Here is a 20,562-nt window from a genome sequence, read left to right as displayed (position 1 = left end):
TAATAATAATAATAATAATAATAATAATAATAATAATAATAATAATAATAATAATAATAATAATAATAATAAATTTCATTTCTAAGCGCCTTTGAATGTGCAGTGCAGCTAGGTCGGATGTCCTTATGCCATAATATGTCTGTATTATTACATTTAAAATCATATCATTTTGTTCTATTTATCCGGCCTTAATCATGATAATACTGGCTGACATTTAACCAGTCTATGAGGGAAAAAATGTTGCAGACCATTTCGCTTAGCACATCTGTACCATTTTATAACCGATTTGCCAAAAGCCATACCTGTTAAAACTCTTCAAAATCCCGTTTACTCATTAATGAAAAGATGCAGAAACAAAAGCATACTAAAATGCATCATGCTTGCAATAGTAATAATGAACTGTACATCAGCTAATAGTAATGGTACAGCAACCATTAATCTATTAATAAAATCACAAAAAAACATACAAAAAATATAATAAAAAAGCACAAACATAACCAGCTACCTATTTTAGCCTCTGCCGATAGAATTGGCAAAGCCTGTTATGAAGCGAGTGAAAATAATAATAATCAGAATCAGAATCATCTTTATTGCCAAGTATGTAGAACACACAAGGAATTTGTTTCCGGTCGAACACGCTGCACTAGTATCATCAGCAAAAAAAAAATGCAAAGAGGTACTATACAATTCCATTTGGGCTACTGTTCAAAGAGTTAATGGCTTGGGGGAAGAAGCTGTTTAAATGTCTGCTGGATTTGGTGCGCATGGATCGGTAGCACCTGCCTGAGTGGAGTTGCTGGAAAAGATGGTGGGCAGGGTGCGGAGGGTCCAGTATGATTTTCCGCGCCCTAGTTTGGAGTCTTGCAGTGTGCAAGTCCTCGAGAGTGGGTAGGGCGGTGCCAATAATTTTTTCCGCCGTCCTAACTGTCCGTTGAAGTCGGATTTTGTCCATTTTTGTGGCGGCCCCGAACCAAACGGTGATGGAAGAACACAGGATGGATTCGATGACAGCCATGTAGAAATGTTGGAGCACCTCCTGTGGCAGGCCATGCTTCTTTAGCAGCCTCAGGAATTACATTCTCCGTTGGGCCTTTTTTAGGATAGAGTTGGTATTGACCTCCCACTTCATGTCCCGGGAGACTGTGATTCCCAGGAACTTGAAGGTCTCAACGGTTGACACCAGGCAGTTGGATAGTGTGAGGGGTAGCTGTGGTGATGGATGTTTCCTGAAGTCCACGATTATCTCTACTGTCTTGAGCGTGTTCAGCTCCAGGTTGTGACGGCTGCACCAGAGCTCCAGCCGCTCCACTTGTTGCCGGTACGCAGACTCGTCGCCGACTTTGATGAGACCGATTACCGTGGTGTCGTCTGCGGACTTTATTAATTTGACAGCTGGGTGCGTTGAGGTGCAGTCGTTCGTGTAGAGAGAGAAGAGCAATGGAGAGAGGACGCATCCCTGCGGGGCTCCAATGCTCGTGGTTCGTGTTGAGGATGATATTTTCCCCAGTCTGACCTGTTGTGTCCGTCCTGTCAGGAAGCTGAGGACCCACTGGCAGATCGTAGGGGACACACCAAGCTGGAGAAGTTTGGGGATGAGGAGTTCTGGGATGATGGTATTGAACGCAGAGCTGTAGTCCACATGCAGGATCCTTGCGTAGGTTCCTGTGTTGTCGAGGTGGTCGAGGATGTGGTGCAGTCCGATGTTGACTGCATCCTCCACAGACCTGTTTGCCTGGTAGGCAAACTGAAGAGGATCTAGCAGAGGTCCGGTGATGTTCTTTAGTTGGTTTAGCACGAGGCGTTCAAAGGACTTCATGACCACAGATGTCAGAGCAACAGGTCTGTAGTCGTTCAATCCCGGGGACTCTGGTTTCTTTGGAACTGGGACGATAATAGACTGTTTGAAGCAGGATGGGACTTCACACTGCTCCAGGGATAATAATAATAATAATAATAATAATAATAATAATAATAATAATAATAATAATAATAATAATAATAATAATAATGCTGTAGTCCAAATATGAGTGTCTTGGTAAAAAACTACAAATATGGCCGAAGCTGTAGTCCAAATATGAGTGGCACCATTTTTCCCCCAGAGGAGAGAGCTGAAATGAAGGCAGGTGTGCCGGCAGCTGAAAGCCATTCAGAAATCAGAAAGGCTCTCACCAGAAGCAACCACTCCTTAAAATAGTCAGTTGCAACACTGCTCTGGTTCGGTTCGGTTCAAGTACTGCTCTAGGAGTTTACCAAGATAGTAGAGTTCAACTGTGTGAAGACCAGGGTGGCTGACGGTGAGAGAACCTGTTATTGTGACCGTTTATTTGATAATTTGATTTGATGGTTTAATGTCAAAACCAGCCTGTTAAGCCTTCAAATGTAAACCTAATTGCTGTTTGTGTTTTACCTTCTTCAAAGGTTTTTCACCTTGCAAACTTGCAATCTTGAAATCAGCTTGCAATCTTCCAATTGTATTTTCAATGAGAAAAGAGACGATTAAGTCCAAAATAAAAGAGGAAAAAGAAAGGAGGAATCTGTCTCATCATTGGAGTCAAAGAGTGAAGTCCCAGTGTAACCCCGGTCAACACAGCCAAAACCCCTTTTCAAGTTAGGGGGAGAACTCAAAAAACCAACATAACTTGACAATAATAATACGTTTAATTTCTAAGCGCCTTTCAAAACTCTCAAGACACGAAAGGAGTAAATACCCCAAAGCTATTCTTTTGTTTTAGTCATGTGTGACATATGAATAAAATCCATTCAACAGAACACCTTTTATCCTTGATGAAGATCATTATGGTAGAAGACTTACAGTAGCATGTTATGAGTTGACTTAATTTTTATGTAAAGTAGCATATTGAGTTTCCTTGTCAGCATCAGCAAATGCCCAGATTTGGTGTAAAAGATTGTCACTTGCACTTGTTTTATCGTTTGTAAACCACTGGTCAACGGGCAGGGTGTCCAAATGACAGAAAATCATTTGTGTGCACTTTCTCAAACTTTCGGACACAGTTTAATGCATTGCTAATTCCCCTTTGGCTAGATGTTAATTGGCATGCTGTGAGAAACAACTAGTCAACAAAGAATGACAGCTTCTTGACAGCTTCATTAAACCCCAGATGGCAGAGGAAGTGGAGAGGAACTTGAACAAATGTAATGCTGGCGAAATATGATGAAGGCCAGAGGACGTTTTGTCAGCAAGGGCTCACATGGACCACATTCAGGTCACCTGCTTTTATCTCAGAACTCCTTCAATGTGGAAACTGTCTTTGGTAGAGGTCAAGTAACGATGCAGGTGAGATTTAATTTCAAATTAGCGTGGGGATGTGAATTACAACTGCTACAAATTAGGGACAACCAATGATCCAATACGAATTGATGTGTAGAAGAGGATCATAAAACAAAAACAAAAATGACCACATGTACGACATTTCTTAAGAAATAAGGCCTATTAATAATACGTCTATTACGATTTGTTTTATTTCTCTAGCCGCTGATTAAAATGAAAACCAACCCATCCAGCATTTCAATAATGTTGGTAAAATCGATTTGAATTATGGATATGTTTCTTCTGAGGGGGTTATCATCTATCAATGAGGAAAAAATTAGTTACATAAAAATGTCGGGGAAATAAGGGTGACAAACACCAAACTTGATTTACAAACAAAATTTCACTTCACATAGAGTAACAGTGGATTATGAGTCAAGACTATTCAATTACAGCAGCAAATTTACTTGAGAGTCTTTTAGTCGAGGTTCTGCTTGCTCTTTATCATGGTAGGATCTTCAAGTAACCACTCCTTTCTGTGAGCAGAGGCACTCGAACTTTGACCACCCTCTGTTCCGAAGCCCAAGTTCTGATGGATGGCAATTGCCATTCACCTTCTGGTTAAAAAAAAAAAAAAAAAAAAAAAAACATAAAAAATGCCTTCACTTGTGTCGAATGCATGCAGAGGAATGTGTGGCATCCTGCATGACCTTGTGAATATGAATTTCTCATTTCACAGTCGACCTAGCACATTGTCCTTCATACTCCTTGGACTCATACTATTATCTATCCTCCTGTTCCCTTTTTGTCTGTCTCCAACCTGCAAGACTCGAGGACATTCTGTTTTTGCCTGCTGATTAACCTATCCTCGCCCAGAGGAAGGTCTTCAATCGGGCACTAGCTGTACCCTCTGTGTATATTCCAGAAATGTTGCAATCATTTGAAGACACTCAAGGCTGCATTGACAATATTAAATTGGATTGGATTGGATTTGCCTTTATTAGTCTCACAGTGGAGAAATTTACATTTCACAGCAGCAAAGTGATGAAAGGAATGAAAGTAGAAAAACAAAATACATGAGCTGCCGGAAAGGCAGCCACTCTCGCGGCGCCGTCTTGAAGTCAAAATAACAAAAAATAAATAACAAATAATATGACAGCATAGAGACAATATGACAAAAGAAAGACAGAGAGACATTCATTCTTCAGGACTTGCTGTACCCTCTTTGTGATGACATGAAGCAGTTCTAGATGAAAGAGGAGAGGATCAATGCGTCTTTCCACCAGTGGATCAGGGACATCATGGTGGAATGTGCACGTCGACTACAAGCTAAATGTTGAAAGCAAACACGCAGCTGTAGCATCCATTGACGAAAAGAGATTGTCTCACATCTCCTGTTCCACATAAATCTGCTTCAATTCCAAGCCGCAACAGTTCCACATACGCATCGGCGCTCTGCGCTGACGCTCCTTTCTTCTATTTAGTTATTTAGTGTGATATCAAGCAACAACATTGATCTGAAGTTCTAAACAATCAAATGTGTTTGAAAATGAAAAAAACATTGCTTAATTTCCATGCATAATGCACAGTTGCGTTTCCTTGCACAAAGTGTCAATGTGACTACGTACGTCACATATTTCTTTTTTTGTTTGTTTCTTTTTTCTTTTGTCAATTACCTTCCGTAGGCCAATGAAAGTTAAAGGAAGTGGTTTCATGATTGAGAATCATGATATTATGTCATCAGCTGCATGCTCTGAACATTCGTATCTGCTCAATGAGACACAGAGAATCAGAGTAAAATTTCCCTTTTCAATCAACAGAATCCACGAGTAAGATTACCAAAATGACTCAACATGCAGCTAATGGGCAGCCACGAGTCTCAAAGATGTGGCTATTTTGACAAGAGAAACTTGTCGTTTGTGGCGGTATCACCGTAGAGATGTTTAGGAATAGACCGTCTTATGACGTATGCATCCGTTAAGTCTGGTTACTATAAACCAGTCATCTTTGAGGTAGAAAACACATGCTTGGGAGTTGTAATATTCTCGTGTTGAGTACAAGTGCCTGGTGTCACAATCGAAAGAGCTCACACAGAGTCTTTTAAAGAATTCATGCTGGTAAACACCCCATTCAAAAAAAAAAATGTGAAAGTTATGGTTACAAGCATCACAACATGAGAATTGGACTGAGGAGTCAATGCTCATCTTTTCAGTGCTCACTTCACTTGGGAGCTCGATCTATCCATCCATTTTCCAGACCGCTTCAACCTCTTTCGGGTCACGGGGGTGCTGGAGCCTATCCCAGCCGTCTTCGGGCACTCGGCGGGGGACACCCTGAATTGGTTGCCAACCAATCGCAGGGCACACACAGACAAACAACAATTTGTTCTCACACTCACACCTTGGGACAATTTGGTGTGTTCAATCAGCCTGCCATGTATGTTTTTGCAGGAGACCGGAGGACCCGGAGAGAGCCCACGTGGGCTAGGGGAGAACATGCAAACTCCACAAAGGGAGGCCGGACTGGGTCTTGAACTTGGTGTGCTAACCCCTCGATCCCGGGCCGCCAATGTCAGATCTACCATGTCAAATTATGTCAATTAGACGGCGCCGCGAGAGTGGCTGCCTTTCCAGCAGCTCATGTATTTTGTTTTTCTACTTTCATTACTTTGCTGCTGTGAAATGTAAATTTCTCCACTGTGAGACTAATAAAGGCATATCCAATCCAATCCAATCCAATTATATTATATGCAGTGAAAGCCCACAATAATGTTCAATTAGTGAAAGTCACAAATGAGTGAAAATAATTACAAATTGCACGAGTGGAGGAGTTGATATGTTGTCTTTACAGTCAAACGTATTTACTCCTTGCGTGGGAAGTACCATAACTCTTCGATGCTTCATTTGCATGTTAAACACAAATATATGCAGCCATACTAATGCCAAATGATAAAAAACAAGTTTCATAAAACATGCTGCTTCAAATGCTCCTTCAAAACTAATCCAATTATGGATACTTGGGATATAAATTTATTATTAACGTATTTTCACTACCAAAGGGCGCACCGTGTGAAAAGGCGCCGTCTCATTTATGTGCGCCATTTCTGTATTTAACATACACATTGGGCGCACCGGATGAAAGGGCGCAAGTTTTATACTGCCATACGTACGTCAGCCTCACAACAACACACAGGCATACAAGTGTGCTTATTTATAAAAACAGATCGGGAGCAAAACTGAGTTTGGTAGTGCTTTATTTATTAATTACAAAGTAAGAACATTTTGTAATCATCACTCAATAGGCGTTGGCATTGTAAAAACAACCACATTACCGGTAACAGTCAGTAATCAAACCCATCAAAGTCCTCATCCTCCGTCTCAGAATCGAACAGCTGCGCTAAACCAACGTGGCAGGTTCGCTTTCCTCACGGTCAGTCACTTTCTGTGCTGTGCGGCTCCTCGAAAATTATGCCAGCTTTTCCGAAAGCTCGAACCACCGTGCCATCAGACACGTTACCCCAAGCATCCACAATCCATTGGCAAACTGTGGCGTAACATCCAGCCCTTTTCGTTTGCCTTAATAATGACGCCTGCTGGAAATGTCTTCTTTCGGCAGTCTTTCTTTTAAAAATGACCATCGGCGGTAGTTTCTCTCCGTTAGCATGGCTGCCAAGCACAACAGGAAACTAAGCCTTTTCGCTAGCTTTTCAGAATAATAGAAATGTCGGCCTTCTGAGAAGAAAGAAAGCAACATACAATAAAAGTATTTTCTGGTGTCTAAGGCGCACCACAATGAATGGTGTATTCTAAAACGGTTTCCATATATAAGGCGCACCGGACTATAAGGCCTTTTAAGTTTTCCAAAGTTTTAATAAGCAGTATTATCAATATAAACGATATTGATATAACGAGACTTTACTATATATATATATATATATATATATATATATATATATATATATATATATATATATATATATATATATATATATATATATATATATACAGTAAAGTCTCGTTATATCGATATCGGATATATCGATAGTCCCGGTTATATCGATACTATTTCTATGCACGCACGGAGAAAATTACATGCAAACAGGGTCGGATATATCGACAGTCCCGGTTATATCGATATTTTTTCGGACTCCCTTGAATATCTATATAACGAGACTTTACTATATATATATATATATATATATATATATATATATATATATATATATATATATATATATATATAATATATCAGAATCATCTTTATTGCCAAGTATGTAGAACACACAAGGAATTTGTTTCCGGTAGAACACGCTGCACTAGTATCGTCGTCAAAAAAACTGCTAAGTGGCACTATACAGTTCCATTTTGGCTACTGTTGAAGTTCATATATGAAGGTTTGAAGTTTATATATATATATATATATATATATATATATATATATATATATGTGTAATTATTGATAAAACACACAGCAATTTACAGCATTTCCCGATTATGAGTAATTACGCCAGACACAAACTGTCACCTCTATGCCCCCATGTAAAGACTCTATAAAAGCTAGCAACCACTCATTTAACGACAATGAGGTTAAAATCTTAGCGAAAGAAAATAGATGGTTTGAAAGGGGAGTAAAAGAATCATTTTTATAAAACAGCAAAACCCTTCACTAAATCGCTATGGTGGTGTGAGGTTCAATTTGGATCGTGCTTACAACACATTTCTGAGATCGTTACCACATAGACTTAGTTCTGCTGATGAGGTGATACCAGGGCAAATGGGGCAATTAGGCCAGTCGTAGACCATAAATCAGTCAGGAAAATAGAAGTAATCAGTCAGGACAATAGAAGTAATCAGTGTCGCCTTAGGAAATAGTCACATATGAATGTATTTCGGGCACTTTATGTTGGAAAGACACAGTACCAATGGAGGTGCACACGTTTTCTTGTCCTGAAAAGCTTTTTTTCCAAATGCCCCAAATAAAAGAGATTTATCATACGAAAATACTTTACCACAGTCTTAATCAGTCCAATCCGTGTAACTTCTCAAGATATGTCTGACTAATATTTTTCCAGGAGACAAATTGCATCTTTGTTATCCATCTTGTGACGAGGTCATCCTCCAAACATGTTTGCCTTAATTTGCGTGTAGATGCAGTCACACCTTCCTGCTAGTATTCTGGAATAAGTTCTATACTGGTTGTGCACGAATCCTGCAGCTCAATCAACTTTAGGAGACAGTTGTAGTAGACTGTGGGAAAATGAATATTTCTGTCATCCTCAAAACTTTCGCGTTGCTTACAATCCAAAGTATTTCAAGCTTGTCTTGAATCTATACAGAAGTACATAAAGACAAAAAACATGGCTTGTATGACTACCGACCAAGTCTGACAAAAAGGTTTGTGAAAAAGAAGTGAAACGAGACAATATTAAATCAATAGTGCAGTAAAGCAGTATAAACCTTCAGTCCCAGATGCTTATGTTAAACATGTCTATTGGTGAGCCTGGTCACCATATTAGAATCTCCACAGCAGGTTTAACATGTCACATAATGGGAAATCAATTCTATTTTTGTAGCATGGGAGGTGGGCTTTAAGAATAATTACTAAGTGAATCAGCGGGAGACATCAGAGAGAAAAAAAGCCCACTATGAGAGAAAAGTATCCACTGTGGTCTGAACTAATGTGAAACCGATACCATTATTCAGTTCTGTAAATCCGCCAGTGAGTACTAAGAAAGTTAGAGTCCAACACTACTCCTTTGAGGTGAGATTGCTGAAGTTTCATTCTGAATAAACATTTGTGTAGGTCAAATTTCCAAGTGCTCACAATTGGTCTACAATACCACAATGAACTACATGTAACATCCGACTTACGACCGGCGCGACTTACGACCACCTGTTCTTACGGCGACGACCGCTAGACCCTATTTTTTATATATTTTAATTCTACGCCTGACACCGCAACGCGCTAGTAACCCGGCAACACGTACGACAATTTTGGCCAGCCAGCCAGCATCTCACTCTTGCACAGCAATTGACCGCGTGGTGGCACCACAGGAGGGAGTGTCCACCGACGCCGGCCGTGGCGTGGCTCGGACTAGAACCAAGGCGGGTCGGTGCGCGGGCACGCACGATAACCCTGGTGCGACACGAACGGCGCTACGGCAGCCCGCGGCCGGTGCCGCTGCCTCTTTGAGACAGTTTGTTCTGCTTCGGGGCGAGGTGGCGAGTCGGGCGCATCGGCGGCGCAGAAGGCCGCGCAGTGGCGCAGAGAGCGTGATAAGGCCAGGGAGATGGCAAGCGGTAGAACACTGGGGACCCAGACCCACTCCCGCCCCGTAGTGTCCGAATCTGATCGCTTACAAGTTATTTCGCACCGAGTCTCTATTCAACATTTTGAATGGATTTCGACTCACGACCATTTTGACTTATAACCGTTTGGTTGGAACAGAACCCGGTAGTAAATCGGATGTTCCTCTACACGTATTGACAAGATGATTTTGGGTTGCAGTTACCCAATTTCTTTTTTTTTTCTTTAAATAACGATAGCTTTTTTTGTTGTTCAGTTGGGCATTTAGGTGCATATTCTCCCATTCCTTCTTAAAGGGATTATCCATCCATCCATTTTCTGCACTTGCATATTCTCACCAAAGAGTTGTCTGTGGGTGTGTTTTTACATTTTTTTTTTCAATGTTCAATTTTTACATTTACAGCACATCTGCATATCCCAAATGTACTCTCTTAAAGGAGGCAATTGCATTGCTGGTTCTCTGGACAGACAGAATTAGTTATTAGTTAGTTCTAATTAATACGCTTGGATGAATGGCGGACAAAACAATTGCAAGAACACAATAATAGGATGGCTATTCAAGCAGCGCAAGATAAATAAAGCTGCGGGAGCTGACAAAGTGTACCCCTCCTGCCTGAAGACTGCGCTGTCCAGCCTGCTCCGGTCTCCACACAAATCTTCAACAGATGCCTGGAGCAGTGTGAAGTCCCATCCTGCTTCAAACAGTCTACCATCATCCCAGTTCCAAAGAAACCAGCACCACCGGGTTTGAACGACTATAGACCTGTTGCTCTAACGTCTGTGGTCATGAAGTCCTTTGAACGCCTCGAGCAGAACCACCTGAAGAACATCCCCGGAAATCTCCTGGATTCTCTTCAGTTTCCGACCGGGCAAACAGGTCTGTGGACGATGCAGTCAACGTCGGGCTGCACCACATCCTTGAGCACCTCGACAACACAGGAATCTATGCAAGGATCCTGTTTGTGGTCTACAGCTCTGCGTTCAACACTATCATGCCAGAACTCCTCATCCCCAAACTTCTCCAGCTTGGAATGTCCCCTACGATCTGCCAGTGCATCCTCAGCTTCCTGACAGAACGGACACCACAGGTCAGATTGGAAAAAATATCATCCTCAGCACGAACCATGAGCACTGGAGCCCCGCAGGGATGAGTCCTCTGTCCATTGCTCTTCTCTCTCTACACGAACGACCGCACCGCAACACACACAGCTGTCAAATTCATAAAGTTCGGAGACGACACCACAGTCATCGATCTTATCAAAGACGGCAACGAGTCTGCGTACTGACAACAAGTGGAGCAGCTGGAGCTCTGGTGCAGCCATCACAACCTAGAGCTGAACATGCTCAAGACGGTAGAGATGATCGTGGACTTAAGGAAACATCTATCACCACAGCTGCCCCTCACACTATCCAACTGCCTCGTGTCAACCGTTGAGAACTTCAAGTTCCTGGGAATCACAGTCTCCCAGGACATGAAGTGGGAGGTCAACACCAACTCCATCCTGAGAAAGTCCCAACAGAGGATGTACTTCCTGAGGCTGCTAAAGAAGCATGGCCTGCCACAGGAGGTGCTACAACAATTCAACACGGCCATCATCAAATCCTTCCTGTGTTCTTCCATCACCGTTTGGTTCGGGGCCGCGACAAAAATGGACAAAATCCGACTTCTATGGACAGTTAGAATGGTAGAAAAAAATCATTGGCCATACCCACTCTCGAGGACTTGCACACTGCAAGAATCCAAACAAAGGCACGGAAAATCCGACTGGACCCTGCCCACCACCTTTTCCGGCTACTCCCCTCAGGCAGGCGCTACCAATCCATGCACACCAACTCCAGCAGACATTTAAACAGCTTCTTCCCCCAAGCCATTAACTCTTTAAACTTTGAACTTCCGGTCTGAGTGTACGACGGCGCGTTGTGCTGCCGCTGCTTTCCGGCAAACCTTCGATTTTCTGCCACGAGCGGATTACATCGATCTCATCCCGTTACATTTTTTGAGCCTTCAATCCATCATCTCTACCGTTTTGATTGATATTAGCGATCACTTGACTGCTATTAGCGATCATTTGCGACATTCTACCTGTCGGCTCCAACTGCCCGTTGTCGGCTCCGCCTGTTCAATTCTTCCACCGTCGTTAATTCACCACCACTTGATCTCATATCCTACACTGGATTGTCTCCTTCTAACTGCACAGCTGTTGAACTTCCAATAACGGACCATTACCTCGTTACTTATAACGTTTCAATCGCACTGACCACCACCAAAACACCCCGTTCTATTAACTTTCGTAACATCAAGGGCATTGACCCGGACTCTCTTGCTTGAATGTTCGCCTCATTATCTCTGGACCAAAGCTCCTCTCCTGATGAACTGGTTTCCCACGACAACTTGGACCTCAACATTCTCAACACACTTGCTCCTGTGAAATCCCGCTGTTATATTTACTAGTTCTGCACCCTAGTTTATCGCTTATCTCCGCTATATGAAATCAAAAACACGCCATCTTGAAAGACTTTATCGGAAAACCAGACTCACTGTATCTACACCGCTCAACTTTCTCTCTACAAGAACAGTATCTCTCAAGCTAAATCACAATACTACTCTGGACTCATTGACTCAAATACTGGAAATACTCAGGCTCTCTTTTCTCTTCATAACAGATTCATTCAACACCCTGTTTCTCTCCCCCCTCACTTTTATTTCTCTGACACATGCAATTCTCTCCTTCTATTCTTTTTTGAAAAACTCAACAAAATTCACCAGTATCTTGGCACCTCTCTACCCCTCAACTACTCCAACCTTCCTACTCCTTTTCATTTCTTATCTTCTTTTGATCTCCCTTCTCCCTCTACTATCTCGAACCTCATAACTAAATCCAAGATTTCTTCCTGTCAATTAGATCCCCTCCCATCAGTTTTGGTCAAATCCTGCTTGCCATCTCTCCTTCCATTCATTTCAGCCATTATTCACTCCTCGCTGTCCTTAGGAATTGTCCCTGTCCCCCTCAAAATGGCGGCTGTCACACCAATTCTTAAAAAGCCTGGATCTGATCCCAATGACTTCAAAAACCTTCGCCCCATTTCTCACCTACTTTAATTTCCAAAATCTTAGAAAACCTTGTGTACTCTCAGCTACACTCTTACCTGTCCCAGAATGATCTCTACGAACCATTCCAATCTAGTTTCTGCCCCACCACGGTACAGAATCAGCTCTCTTAAAAGTCACAAATGATCTTTTCATGGCAGCCGATGCCGGTTCACTCGCCATCCTTATCCTTCTTGACCTAACCCCGGCTTTTGACACCTTTTCCCATTTCTCATCCCATCCTCCATGACAGACTTTCCTCCATAAGGATCACTGAGACGCCCCTACGCTGGTTCCACTCTTAGGCCGCTCTCAGTTCATCCAAATTAACTCCTTCATTTCACAGTCCTCTCCTGTATCTTTTGGTGTGCATCAAGGCTCTTTCCTGGGACCACTCCTCTTTATCACCTACCGTCTTCCCCTTGGCAATGTTCTCTGTAAATTTCATATACAATTTCATTGCTTTGCGGATGACACCCAGCTCTAACTCTCCAGCAAACCGGACGCCTGTCTTGCACCTTCTTCTCTTTCACTCTGCCTCTGAAATTAAATACTGGTTTACCCATAACTTCCTCAAAGTTAACAACAAAAAAACTGAAATTCTCCACCTTGAGCAAAGATAAGTTTCTCTCTCATTATTGACAATTCGACAGTTTCTCCCTCCCATCAGGTCAAAAGCCTAGGGATCATTCTTGACAGCACACTATCTTTCCACTCCCATATAAATATCTTAACCCGATCTGTGTACTCCCACCGACGCAATATCAATCGTCTTCGCCCGTCTCTCACTCCTCACACCACTGCTATCCTCGTTCATAGTCTTGTCACCTACCGGATTGACTATTGCAATTCACTTCTCTTTTGTGTCCCTCAGAAACTTCTCCACAAACTTTAAGTCATCCAGAATTCTTCAGCCCAGATCATCCTTTCACCACAACACATCCGTCCTCCAAGAGCTCCACTGGCTCCTGGTGAAATATAGAATCAACTTTAAAATTATTCTTTATACATTTAAAGCTATCTATAACCTTGCCCTCATACCTATTTGACCTTCAAATTTCTATGCCCTCTCGTTCCCTCAGATCCTCTTCCTCCCTCCACCTCTGTGTGCCCCCCCCCTGCCCGTCTCAGCACGATGGGTGACAGAGCCTTCAGCTGTTCTGCCCCCAAACTCTGGAACTCACTTCCTCCCAACATTCGTAACATCGATCCTCTTCCCAACTTCAAGTCCCACCTCAAAACCCACATATTTAAAATTGCATTTTCTGTGTAGCTCTCTCTCTTGTTCCTATGTACTTGTTGTATTCTATTTGTGATTTTATTTATTATAGTACCTATCCTTGTCTGTAATTGTAAAGTCTCCTTGAGAACTTTGAACGCCGTTTCAAATGTAATGTATTATTATTATTATTATTATTTAAACAATTACCCAAAAAGAACTGTATAGTGCCTCTTTGCAATTTTTGGATGATGATAACTGGTGCAGCGTGTTCACCGAATCAAATTCCTTGTGTGTTCTACATATGTGGCAATAAAGATGATTCTGATTCCTCAGCTGCCTGAGAGCCAGGCGTATTCAACATGGGGTCCGCTATGTGGAAGGTCAACTTTATGTTTGTGTCGTTGTCATCATTGTCAAACAGGAATCGGCAATTAGAATTTGTGGTGATTGGTTGCAATTTGTGACATATACATTCCTACCTCTGTCACCCCATTCTGTGAAAATATGAAAACGATAGGCAAAGTATTTTTAGTGTTTGAGAGGTAAGAATGGCTTTTACTCACCAAAACTCATATTTAAGACCACTACTAAATCTTAACTATATACTATAAAGCACAGTTGTATTTTGCATTTTATAGAAAGATTGGATGTGATGGGTAGTATCTGAAATCGCAATGAAATAGCGGTGGGATTAAAAATTGGATGATGTCCCCACTGTCCAGGTACCACATGTACAGATTTATACTGCGTAAAGCTATTTTTTGTGTGAGGGCCACAAACTCGTTAGTCACTGAATCAACATGTCCATGGATATGATTCTAAACAGCAAAAGAATTATACATCATCAATGAATTGTCTAATTGGTTATGTACATTCTTCATTAAAACATATATGTTGAAATATAAAAAAATCTTGTCTGGGTGCAAACCATCAATGCAGAAAATCCAATCATCACTGATCATTTGAATGTTTTTTTAATCTGTTTATATTAGTCTTAAATATATTTTATATCAGTATTTTTCAAACCCTTGGGAAAAAGCCTCAAATGGTTAGCTTTTCCTTGTGACCCTATTAATATACCAGTTCACACAGTCCACTGATGCTAATTGCAAGTTTTAATTAAAGGTTTTCAAGGTTCAATATCCTCTACGTCTTGCTTTTTTTTCAAATGTCAGTTGAAGTCTTCCATCTTTGCTTCATACATCTTCCTTTCACTGTTTTCCCACCCCCCTTCTCACACATGCATGCATCACAGGAGGTAGTGCATCTTTTGTTGATGTGTTGCCTGAACTTGAAGGTTGAAATCTGGATGCATCTCTCGACAACCCAATTAACACAATCAATAGAGAGCAAATTAAAAAGCCCCCAGGTGGTGAACTTTTGCCAGAAAACGGCAATGAAATCAAGACAGTCAAGGCCAGCACAATGACACGAACCCTTCTGGTTCTGTGCAAACCCCTTGAGCTCCCCTGAATTGAGCATGGCGAGACTGTTTAATGCCTTTTCTTCAATGGTGAGGACAAATGATGGGAAAGGGATCAATTCAACTAGGGCAAAGGGCTGGGAAAATGGTTGACTTTGTCTCATTGAGGTATGAAAAGAATGAAAAGAAACCATCCGTATTGTGGGCGGGGTATGTGGTGGTGATGGTGGGGGTGGGTCGCATTTGGCTGGGAGTGGAGTTAATGAAGACCTTCAGGAGACTGTTAATGCAAACATTGAAAAATGTCAGCCAAACAAACATACCGGTGACTACTTTTAATTTACTCTGTTAACCGCAAACTAATGCTGTCATACACCTTTTGTGGGACACAGTCTGTGTTTTGTGACAGTATAAATTTGGGTCTGCGATTGGTTGGCACCAGTGACGTTCGGTGAGGTTCATAGCTGGTGAGGCACTATCGTCACTACAGTCAGATTTACAAACATATGAACTCTACAGAGTGGCTTATTCACCATTTTATTGACAACAGTTAACGTGTTTTGATTAAAATATCATGTCAGCATTCTTGATATATACAAGCTGTAGCATAGAAGAAAAAAATAAAAACATTATTATCGTGTTACCTTTACTTATAAATGAAGTCCATGTGCCATTCCTTCTGAAGAAAGGCATCGATAATTTATTTGTGGAAGCCTTCCTTATCTTTCTTCAGTTTTAAAAGTCTCTCGGTCTCAATAGGGATCACTGCCAGTGAAGAAAGTCGTCCTTGATAAGTCCTGTTCCGACTGTGTGTTTTCAGTATTTTCAGTACTGAGAATGACCGCTCCACTGATGCTGTTGTAGCTGGAACAGTGAGCACGAGCTGGAGCAACTTTGTCACCTCAGGAACAGTTTCAATGAGACCCTTCTGGGCCAAAAAGCTAAGAAGCTGTCCGAGAGATTTACATCCGTCCCTCACCTTTCCTTTAATTATTATCTCCTGCTTCAATTGAAAGTCCAGTTTAGAAAATTCTTTCAATTTTGAAATGTAATCCTCCATTCTGAAAATAAGGCCAAGCAACACGAAAAAATAACTGTATGGTTGCACTTAACTCGCTAACTATTTACTGTAGCTTGCTATCACTAATTCAATTATTCTGCAGGCAAGGAGTCGCAAGAAGAATCTTTAATCACTAGCGCCCCCTGTCATGAGGCAGGAGAACTGTGTGCCTCACTTATGCACACAGTTTTGATAAAAATAAAATAAAATAAAATAAACACTATAGTACAGTGTTTATTATGTACAGTGATTGTACATTATATACACCAGCTAAACTGTAGATATTATATAATACTGTATATATTATATAATATATATATTGTAGATACATATACTAAGTGTTTTTACACTTTAATAGCAGAGCAAGCCAGCACAGTTAGCATAGTCATTGCGCAATCCATGGTGAGGCTCAACCGGCTGCTGCCTTACCGCTCGTCTCTACTTAGTATTTGAACGGTAAATGTGAAAATTCAGCAATTCTGAAAAAAAAATGGTCAAGTTAAATGGAAAATAACTTTAAATTACAAATCACTAAATAAATATAACTTTAATTTATTTTTTCATTTGATATTTCCGTGATGACAGGTGGGGCATAGCCCCGTCCGCCCTCCACCTGCTGTCAAAATTCTCTAATAACGGACATGGGGCATTTATACGGTTCGCGGTCACCTCGCCAATGCCGGATGATTGACTCACCTCGACACTCTACCGTACCTGGACTCTTTCTCCGATGTGCGAGTATAGCCGGTCCGTGGTATTCTCCCCGCGTCCCACAAACTAATGTCGTCTTCCGGGATTGCGTAAATTTTGCACCCTCGTGTGCCATTTGTTTTCTGGCGTAGTAAGCAGGTCGGATCACCACCTGCCTCCTTATTCGCTGTGTTTTCTTTTTGTTTGTGAATAAACATCCTGCTTTGTTGGTACTTCTATGTCGCCTACTTTGGGATCCCAAACACTCCACTTCGTTCCGACGAGTCAGCTGCCGTCACTCTCGCTCGGAACGTGACACTAAAGTTCTTGCCGAATGTCTGCAGTTCACCCGCACTCCTAATTAGGAAACACGGTCCCGGAAAAAAATGGATTTCATGTTTGAGATCGCCGACATGGAATGTGACAATGTTACATTGAGCCCCAGACCCCAAAATGGCTGATTGTTTTATTTAATTAAATCTGACATTTAAAACAAAAAAAAATCTGGTTTGTACAAAATTACATGACAACTGGCTGACTTCATATTTAATCGATTAATTTAAAATTGCACAAGGCATCTACATTTTTATGCTGTCATTGTCTAACAGTGGTGGAAATTTTTACCAATGGGCACCTGACAGAAGGTAATGTTGCAAGTGGGTCAGTAGAAACTGATGAGCTCATTTACCTCACAGTTGAGAGGTCACGTGCTCAAGTCTGGGTCAGTGCCCTCCTGTGCGGAGTTGGCATATTCTCTCTATACTTTGTTCCATATTCCAAAAATATACATGGTAAGTTAGTTTACGACTTTAATTTGTCTGTAGGCGTAAATTCTACCTCAATAAGTTTTAACAGCCCAAATAATTATCAAGTATGAATAAAATAACTTTTAGAAGCAAAAATTGTTGCGGTTTGCAAGGTGGTGATGGGGGTGGATCCCCAAAAAAGCAGGCAGGAGGGAGCAGGAGGATGTAATTGACCAATTGTATTAAATAAAGTCAGCAGGAACAAAATCTGACAGAGTGAAGCAGACACATACAATGACCAGAAAACGAAGGGTCGTGCCGGGAGTCCGTTTAACTGCCACAGATTGGAACAACCAAAACCTGTATAGGTCCAGGCGGGGGCCGACAGCGCCACCCCTTGGTTGCCAACTAGATCGTGACAATACCCCCTCTGAAGGGACTGATACCAAAAGTCCCAAGAGTCTCCCAAAATGCGCAACTCGCCATGGAACGCGATGGAGACGGCAACCATTGCCTATCCAGGAAATAAAAGGCGACGGCCTGATGGGAACGGGACTCGGCCTGACCTGGACGTGGCACGGCTCGTCATGGATGTGACTCAATTCAAACAGCAGAATGGCAACGTACACGTGCTCTGCCAGGCACAGAGTGGCACCCCGGACACCCACATGGGAACAGGTCTTTTTCTACATATATCCGGACGTTGACGTGGACGTGATGCGGCACAGCTTGTCGTGGGCGTGAAGGCGACTAAGAATGGCCCAATGTAGACGTGCACTGCCCGGCACAAGGTGGAAACGAGACCAGTCCTTTGCACCTGCAGGATACAGCGGTGAGTTATGCCTCGGCCAGACGTGGATGTGGACAAGGTGCGGCTCGTTTTGGATGTGACTATATTCAAACATACACGACACATTTTGTGCCTCTTTTTTTTTGTGAGAGATTTTCCCCCAATGTTGCCTCAAAATGGCCCAAATACATTCTTTAATCGACTGCAAACATGTATGCTTTGCTCTTCAGAGCTATTTGAATCATATTCATAACTGGATGTGTAACAAGAAAGCATATTCTCCGAATCTGAAGCCATTGTTTTGATTCACAAGCAATGCAAGACGTCTTGGCGCGACGTCACAAAATGGGGGCGGGACTTTCTGAAAATGCCCAATTCGCAGATCAATTTTTGGGAGATTTTGGACACTTTAAGTCATTTTTATTGGTGTTTTGCCTTTGACTAAAAATATCATACTGTGTGTTTTGGGTATTTTAGATGCTATAAAACGTTTTTCTGGTGTCAGTTAAAAAACAAAAAAAGTGACGTCGGTTGTCCTTTAAGTCTTTTGTGCTGAGAATGACCGCTACGCTGATGCTGTAGTAGCTGGAACAGTGAGCACGAGCTGGAGCAACTTTGTCGCTTCAGTTTCAATGAGATCCTTCTTGGCCAAAAAGCTGAGAAGCTGTTCAGGAGATTTAAATTCATCCCTCACCGTTTGTGAGCTATACAGTGCGGTGTTCGTCTTCCTTTCATTATTATCTCCTGCTTTGATTGAAAGTCCAGTTTAGAAAATTCTTTCAATTTAGATATGGAATCCACCATTCTGAAAATAAGGCAAAGCAACACAAACAATGACTGGATGGTTGCACTTAACTTGCTAACTGTTTACTGTAGCTTGCTGCCACCAATTCTATTATTCTGCAGCGGAGGAGTCGCAAGAAGAATCTCTAATCACCAGCTCCCCCTGTCATGAGGCAGGAGAACTGTGTGCCTCACCTATGCACAGTTTTGATAAAAATAAAATCAACAATGTAGTGCAGTGTTTATAATGTACAGTGACTGTACATTATATACACCAGCTTAACTGTAGAAATTTAGTTCATATACTAAAAGCTTTTGAACACTTTAATAGCGATATGCAGAGGGACAGCAATGTGGTCTGACTGCAGAGCAAGCCAGCACAGCCAGCACGGTGATTGCGCAATCGTAGTGAGGCTCAGCCGAATACTAAGTCTCCACTTAGTATTTGAACGGTAAATGTGAAAATTCAGCGATTTTGAAAAAAAAAATCCAAAAATGGTGAAGTTAAATAGAAAAGAACGTTAAAGTACGAATCACTAAATAAATATAACTGTTTACTTTATTTTGGCATTTGATAGTTCCATGATCCCAGGTGAGGCAAGGCCGCAGCTGCCTCCCCTGACTGCACGTCACTGAGTATTTGATATTCGTTGACAAAAATTCCCAGGAGAAAAAAAATCAGCCCATTTCCACGGAGCTTTGTTACCATCTTCTGCCTTTTTTGGGTGCTACATCTCTCTCCAGCTGCCTCTAAATGAAACAGAATAAATGCTTTAATTGATTGCAAACATGTATGCTTTCCTCTTCAGAACTATTTGAATCATATTCATAACTGGATGAGTAACAAGAAAGCCTCTTCTCCGAATCTGAAGCCATTGTTTTGATTCTGGAGCAAGGCAAGACGTCTTGGCGTGTCACCACGAAAAAGGGGCGGGACCTTCTAAAACTGGCCACTTCCGGTTTGATTTTGAAGTATTTTTTAGACACTAACTCATTTTTATTGGTGTTTTGAATTTGACTAAACATATCAGCCTGCGTGTTTTGGGTATTTTAGATGCTATAAAACGTTTTTCAGATGTCAGTTAGGAAACAAAAAAGTGGTGTCGGTTGTCCTTTAAATGTATGAAGAAGAATTTTAAAGTTGATTATATATTTGACCGGGAGCCAGTGGAGCTCTTGGAGGACG

The 20,562-nt window shown here is 41.7% G+C and overlaps 1 long non-coding RNA gene across 1 annotated transcript in view; it reads right to left on the bottom strand.

Annotated features, from left to right (window-relative positions):
* Positions 1 to 18,077: 18,077 nt before the first annotated feature.
* Positions 18,078 to 20,562, bottom strand: part of LOC148894546 (uncharacterized) — a 47,967-nt gene continuing 45,482 nt past the window's right edge. Inside the window, exon 3 of the long non-coding RNA XR_016115853.1 lies at positions 18,078 to 18,620. This is a non-coding gene — a long non-coding RNA (uncharacterized LOC148894546). The remainder of the gene's footprint in view (positions 18,621 to 20,562) is intronic.

Source organism: Hippocampus bargibanti, linkage group LG08 (assembly GCF_051943395.1).
Source record: "Hippocampus bargibanti isolate YZ-2025 linkage group LG08, ASM5194339v1, whole genome shotgun sequence".
In the NCBI taxonomy this organism is placed as follows: Eukaryota; Metazoa; Chordata; class Actinopteri; order Syngnathiformes; family Syngnathidae; genus Hippocampus; species Hippocampus bargibanti.
This window is presented reverse-complemented; position numbering and strand designations above follow the sequence as displayed.